We start from the raw sequence: 8,026 nt of genomic DNA on the forward strand, positions 1-8,026 counted from the left end.
AATCAGTGACCAATATAGCCACTTTTCTTTGCAAGGACACTCAAAAGCCTGCCATCCATGGATTCTGTCAGTGTTTTGATCTGTTCACCATCAACATTGCGTGCAGCAGCAACCACAGCCTCCCAGACACTGTTCAGAGAGGTGTACTGTTTTCCCTCCTTGTAAATCTCACATTTCATGATGGACCACAGGTTCTCAATGGGGTTCAGATCAGGTGAACAAGGAGGCCATGTCATTAGATTTCCTTCTTTTATACCCTTTCTTGCCAGCCACGCTGTGGAGTACTTGGACGCGTGTGATGGAGCATTGTCCTGCATGAAAATCATGTTTTTCTTGAAGGATGCAGACTTCTTCCTGTACCACTGCTTGAAGAAGGTGTCTTCCAGGAACTGGCAGTAGGACTGGGAGTTGAGCTTGACTCCATCCTCAACCCGAAAAGGCCCCACAAGCTCATCTTTGATGATACCAGCCCAAACCAGTACTCCACCTCCACCTTGCTGGCGTCTGAGTGGGACTGGAGCTCTCTGCCCTTTACCAATCCAGCCACGGGCCCATCCATCTGGCCCATCAAGACTCACTCTCATTTCATCAGTCCATAAAACCTTAGAAAAATCAGTCTTGAGATATTTCTTGGCCCAGTCTTGACGTTTCAGCTTGTGTGTCTTGTTCAGTGGTGGTCGTCTTTCAGCCTTTCTTACCTTGGCCATGTCTCTGAGTATTGCACACCTTGTGCTTTTGGGCACTCCAGTGATGTTGCAGCTCTGAAATATGGCCAAACTGGTGGCAAGTGGCATCGTGGCAGCTGCACGCTTGACTTTTCTCAGTTCATGGGCAGTTATTTTGCGCCTTGGTTTTTCCACACGCTTCTTGCGACCCTGTTGACTATTTTGAATGAAACGCTTGATTGTTCGATGATCACGCTTCAGAAGCTTTGCAATTTTAAGAGTGCTGCATCCCTCTGCAAGATATCTCACTATTTTTGACTTTTCTGAGCCTGTCAAGTCCTTCTTTTGACCCATTTTGCCAAAGGAAAGGAAGTTGCCTAATAATTATGCACACCTGATATAGGGTGTTGATGTCATTAGACCACACCCCTTCTCATTACAGAGATGCACATCACCTAATATGCTTAATTGGTAGTAGGCTTTCGAGCCTATACAGCTTGGAGTAAGACAACATGCATAAAGAGGATGATGTGGTCAAAATACTCATTTGCCTAATAATTCTGCACTCCCTGTATATATGCATGGCTACACAACACAGGCTCAGGGACACAGAAGGCCACACAACATGCAAACACACCACAATGACTACACAACTAACAAATCAAATCATGAACATTTATAAAGCGCGCTACTCACCTGTGCGAGTCTCAAGGCGCTAGGGGGGAGGTGGGGGTTACTGCTGCTCGAAAAGCCAGGTCTTGAGGAGTCTCCGGAATGCGGAGTGGTCCTGGGTGGTCCTGAGGCTGGTGGGGAGGGTGTTCCAGGTCTTGGCTGCCAGGTAGGACCTCCCACCCGCCGTGGAGCGGCAGATGCGAGGGACGGCAGCGAGCGCAAGGCCAGAGGAGCGGAGGAGACGGGTGGGGGCGTAGAAGCTGAGGCGAAGGTTGAGGTATTCCGGTCCCTTGTTGTGGAGGGCTTTGTGTGCGTGGGTGAAAAGTCGGAAGGTGATCCTTTTGCTGACTGGGAGCCAATACAGGTGTCTCAGGTGTGCGGAGATGTGGCTGTTGCAGGGTACGTCGAGGATGAGGCGGGCAGAGGCGTTTTGGATACATCGCAGGCGTTTTTGGAGTTTAGCGGTGGTCCCAGCATAGAGGGTGTTGCCGTAGTCCAGGCGGCTCGTGACGAGGGCATGGGTCACGGTTTTTCTGGTGTCGGCAGGGATCCAGCGGAAGATCTTGCGGAGCATGCGGAGGGTGAGGAAGCAGGCGGAGGACACGGCGTTGACTTGTTTGGTCATGGTGAGAAGAGGGTCCAAGATGAAGCCGAGGTTGCGGGCGTGGTCTGAGGGGGTCGGTGCGGTGCCAAGAGCCACCAGGAATCGTCCCATGCGGTCGGGCTGTTGCCGAGGATGAGGACTTCCGTTTTGTCCGAGTTCAGCTTTAGGCGGCTGAGCCTCATCCAATCTGCGACGTCCTTCATGCCGTCTTGTAGGTTGGTCTTAGCGCTGGTGGGGTCCTTGGTGAGGGAGAGTATAAGTTGGGTGTCGTCGGCGTAGGAGGTGATGATGATGTTGTGCTTGCGTACGATGTCGGCGAGGGGCTCATGTAGACATTGAAGAGTGTCGGGCTGAGCGAGGAGCCTTGAGGTACGCCGCAGATGATCTCGGTGGGGTCTGAGCGAAAAGGTGGGAGGTAAACTCTTTGAGAGCGGTTTGAGAGGAAGGAGGCGATCCAGTCCAGGGCCTGGCCTTGGATCCCGGTGGAGCGGAGGCGGGTTATTAGGGTGCGGTGACAGACGGTGTTGAAGGCAGCCGAGAGGTCGAGGAGGATGAGGGTGACTGTTTCACCGTTGTCCATCAGGGTTCTGATGTCGTCTGTGACTGAGATGAGGGCGGTTTCAATGCTGTGGTTGGTTCGGAATCCGGTTTGTGAAGGGTCGAGAAGGTTGTAAGCTGTTTGTTGACGGTCTTCTCTATTACCTTGGCAGGGAAGGGGAGGAGCGATATGGGGCGGAAGTTTTTCAGGTCGCTTGGGTCAGCTGTAGGTTTCTTTAGTAGGGCGTTGACTTCAGCGTGTTTCCAGCTTTCGGGGAAGGTAGCAGAATAAAATGAAGAGTTGATGATGGCCTGGAGGTGCGGGGCGATGATGTCGTCGGCTTTATTGAAGATGAAGTGAGGGCAGGGGTCCGATGGGGCGCCTGAGTGGATAGAGTTCATGGTGGTTTTGGTTTCTTCAGAGTTGATGTGGGTCCAGGCGTTGAGGGTGATGGCCGGGGGTTTGGGTTCGGTGATGCTTGGTTGGGTCTGGTGTCCGAAGCTGTCGTGGAGGTCGGTGATCTTGCGATGGAAGAAGGTGGCGAGGGAGTTGCACAGGTCTTGTGAGGGCGTGACGGCGTTGGCGTTGGGGGTGGAGAACTCTTTAACGATGCTGAAAAGTTCTCTGCTGTTGTGGCTGTTTTTGTCCAGTCTGTCGGTGAAGAAATTCCTTTTGGCTGCGCGGATCAGGCGGTGGTGTTCGCGGGTCGCGTTCTTGAGGGCGGTCATGTTGTCAGCGGTGTGGTCCTTGCGCCAGGTTATCTCGAGGGCGCGACAGGTTTTCTTCGATTCCTTAAGGGTGTCGGAGAACCAGAGAGGTTTTTTAGTGTTGGCCTGTCGATGCGTGCGTCTGAGGGGTGCAAGGTTGTCTGCGCAGTTGGTGATCCAGTTCGTGAGGCTGAGGGCTGCGTCGTTGGGGTCGTCGGTGGTGAGGGTGGGTTGGTTGATGGTGAGCGCGGAGAAGAGCTGTTCTTCGGGGATTTTGTTCCACTGTCGACGAGGGATGGGTTGAGTGCGGAGGTGGCGGGTCTCACGTCGGAATGTGAAATAGACACAGCTGTCCACAACACAGCACACAACACAACACAACACAGCACAACACAGACACAGTCCACAAACCCACAACCAACACTGGCCAGGGACTGGCCACACGTACAACACACATAAACATTCATCTGCCATAACACACACACAACACCTCCATCAAACAACACTGTTATCAACACAGATCACACACACTCGTAGCACAATGGACCAACAATCCCATACACAATGCGCACAGGGACAATTCGACAAGACATAAAGCACACCACCACAATACCTGCACAGCTGCGACGAGGGTAGCAGGACCATACTTGGAAGGAGGCTGCACTGGGACACATTTTTTGTTGAACAAGGCACCAAACAACACGCGCACAGCAGTTACACATAAATGAATATCAGGGACAAGCAATACCAACATCTATTGACATGCATAGTCACTCAATGGGGAAGGGCCAGGCAAGAAAGCACATACAACTCAATCCCCATGGGACATACCCCTACACTACCCCAAGGCAAGGATCCCACGCCTAAATAGACACGTGCACTCAAATGTAAAGCAAACTACCACAACTCTACACACTCCAGGTCTGCACTGGCAAAACTCAAGAACACACACCACAGGTAGACAATAGCCTTATCATGGGACAAGTCATACTCCATACATGCCCACATTGCACAACACAAAAAAATACACATACCGTTACAAACACAACACAAAATTATGACGCCAACATTGCAGCAACACACACATACTCATCACATAACACACACCCTTCCCGTGGGGAACAACAGCAATGCACACAAACTAACATACTTCAAAACATACCACATGGAGCAGCAAGCAGGCCAAACACACACAAATACAGATACACAACTAATGTCAGCCAGGAACCACAGAAAGCTAGGGAAAGAAATGCAGGACAAAGGTGTAACCAAACCTCCAACAACTGATTGGGTTTATTAAATAAACTGCTATTCAGTCCAAGGCCATAGGGCAGTACAAACTGGTTTGCCCAAAAGGCACTGTTTTTGGCCCTTACATGACTCCTGACTGCCATATAACCTCCATAGGTAGGGGCATCAATGGGGCAGGCAGACACCACAGGGAGTGAAGTGGGACTTTGGGTCAGGGTTGGGGGGTGGTTTTGGGAGAGGGGAACCTTCTCGGGAAGGGTCAGCTTCTTCTTGGTAGAGGGAGGGGCATGGGTGCTTGCAGGGGGGGAATGGGAGGCCTTGGAGGTGGAAGGGATGGCCTTGGGGTAGGAAACTGACCTTTTGCGGGTGGTACAGGAGGGATGACCAAGGGTAAGGTAAAGACTACAGAAGAAAACGTTCTTAGGCATACGGGGATGATCATCAGAAGGGGGTCACGATTTTAAGGTTGAGGGAGTGGTTGATTGACGTGTTGGTGTGGATGGTTTGGGTGTGTGTTTATTGGAGGTGTCCTTGTGTGTGGTGGGTGTCTGTTGGATGGGTGAATGAGGGTGTTTATGTGTTTGGGACTGAGGGGGTGGAGGTGCTGGGGGATGCAGTGGTGTGTGGGAGGGTCTCTGTTGGGGTGGTGGCTGCAGGTATGGTGGATGTGCTGCATGTAGGTGTCTCTGTGGTTGTGTCTACGGATGTGGGGCCTGGGGTGGATGTCTGAGGGTCTACTGCGGTGCTGTCTGTGGGTATGATAGGTGTGGTGGCTTGATCAGTGACTGGTGATGCGGTGTCTGTAGGTATGCCAGATGTCGGGTATATGATGTGGGGGGTTTCAGGGGAAGTCGTGACTGTTGCTGTGTCTGCAGGTGGATGTTGTTTGTGTGCATGTCGGTGGTGTGTCTTGGGGTAGTTATGTTTATGTGCCCTAGCCTTGTCTGTTGAGGTGGATGCATGCAAGTGGATGAGTCGGGGAAGGGGGGATTTGGAATGGGAAGAGGAAGGTGGAAGGGGGATGGAAGACAAGGAGTGACCTCAGTGTGGAGGCCAGAGCCTGAAAGGATCTCGGTAGGCCAGAGATTGCACCATGAATGCCCTCCAGGAACTCATTCCTTTGCTGGATCTGGCATCTGAGTTCGTGGATTACATTCACGATGGCTGTCTGACCGACAGAGATTGACCTCTGGAGGTTAATAGCCTCCTCACTGAGGGCAGCAGGGGTAACTGGGGCTAGGGCAGAGGGGCCTGCGTCAAAGGAGACGCCCATCCTCTTGGGTGAGCAGGCATGGCCAACTGGGTGGGGAGCAACAGGGAGGGTGGTGATAAAATGGGGGGTGGCAGACAAAGATGGTAGTAGGGTGGTCACAGTTGGGTCCACCACCACTAGGGAGGGGCCACTGGAGGAGGAATCTAATGATGTTAAGCCAGATCCGGTCTCCCCCGTGGCACTCCTCACGCCTTCCGGGCCACTGGGTCCCTTGCTGTCGGTGGTCTCATGACCTGAGGTCCCGTGGCCAGATGATTCCCCACTTGGCTTGGCTCAGTCTCCTTCGCCTGCCGTTGCTAATGCTGCCAATCAGAAAGTGAATGAAGGTCATTATATGTACAGTATGACACATCAATCCCATCTCTGAGAGACAAAACATACCATTGTGTCAAGTGGCCCACCGCATAAAGTGACAGTAAAATGGCACCATCACGTGCCAATACAAACCCATGCATGCTATATGGAATCACTAAGGAAACACATGAGCAAACTTGGTCTCATATAACTACAGTAGTAAGGATGAAGTCTAGCTACCACACTAACATAACCCAACGAGCTGACCACTCAACAACAAACTTGTGCCACATGCAGCTCACCATATGGAACTACATAGCCAAGAATTGCATACCATTGTAAGGCACCCTTCCAATTACACTCATACAAGCATATGAACACATCTAACTTGCACCAACATGATGTCTCTACAATAAGTGATGTTGGTAAGGATAGGCAGACAACACTGGTTCAAATATGCCATACCTGGATTAGGTGACACGGAAACATCCATGTCACAATGGACAACTCACAACAATGTACAGCTCCACAAGTCACACCTTTCCAAAATGAGTCAAGAAGGTAGTATCAAGGTCACCCAGATGTCCACCACATGTGGTTTTGCATGGAACAACAATGAAGTCAGGTCCCAAATCTCATGGAGAGATGTCTCCAGAATATATGAATGGATGTCCCCCAACAAAGTCTCACACCCATCTCCATGTACACTTCTGAGTGTGGTTGTTGTGGACAACTGTACCATGCAGGATGGCGGGGCACAGACCTGGCAATCACTATCAGGAGGATACCAAATCATTTTACAACAAGAATCCACATTACTACCCACGTATCAGACATGACAGGCATGGCATTTGTTTGTGGTTGAATCCCTGACCCCAAACACATGTCATGTAAACATCACTGCAAGTCAATCCATGATGCATACATATAGTCAGGGCACAATTCCCAAACAACACACAGATGTGGTGGACCTACAACCATCATACCACATCAAGGGTACAAATCATCATCAAGTGGATCAATACCCTTCCCCTTCCTGTCATATCCAACATGGCTACTGCAGGTCCTGTTGTATCCATCATGGCTACTGCAGGTACATAGTAAGACATACTATGAGGCATGAATGTTTTTGTCTGACTGCATATGATGGTGGCACAGTCCTGCCTGGGGCATCAAAGTAAGTGGACAACCGTTGCAGATGTATCATAATTACAACTGGACCCCATGAACATATATGTAAGATTTTTTTCAACATCATCCCATATGCATGTCTAGCACATGCCATACATCTTCTGTATATATATATATATATATATATATATATATATATATATATATATATATATATATATATATATATATATGGTAGTGGGAATGGAGCACATGCAGAAACGTTGGCAAAAGGTATATTTACTACACTGATAACACATCACCCATGACAATGCACATTCTTCAATTACCAAGGGAGAGTAGTAGGATACAACTGCCAGGATTTAAGCCTGTAAGTCATGTCACATGAATGATGGACACTCATGCATCACTGACTGCTGTGAGGCACCAGCACCCAATATTAAATGGAGGAAAATCTCATGATAGAGGACAGCGACCCACATCCTACTTACATCCTACTTACTTTGGACTGGAACATTTGTCATGAATGATCTGTTGGTGGAAAACTAACAACCACCAGACAAGTCAAACCAGGATATCTGAACACTAAACACAGTCAAATCCGATCCATGTTGGCATTTTGACAGAGGGTTCAGCATCATTTAGTCCTAGGTCCCAGCACCAAAAGGATGAGCACACCAGTTTGAAGTGCATGTCCTGTCTACTCAAATTTGTTCCCAGAAGTTAGGTGACACATGACACATGCCACATTGTCAAGGGGCACAGTCTGTCCCTCACTCAATAGCCTGCTAAAGGTTCAATAATAATGTTATATGCACTCATCCCCTTGTGGCTGTTTTGCTGGCCTCACACGCCCATCCAAGGCCGGGTAGGCCACCGCCAAAATGCAGG

Source organism: Pleurodeles waltl, chromosome 3_1 (assembly GCF_031143425.1).
Source record: "Pleurodeles waltl isolate 20211129_DDA chromosome 3_1, aPleWal1.hap1.20221129, whole genome shotgun sequence".
Taxonomy (NCBI): domain Eukaryota; kingdom Metazoa; phylum Chordata; class Amphibia; order Caudata; family Salamandridae; genus Pleurodeles; species Pleurodeles waltl.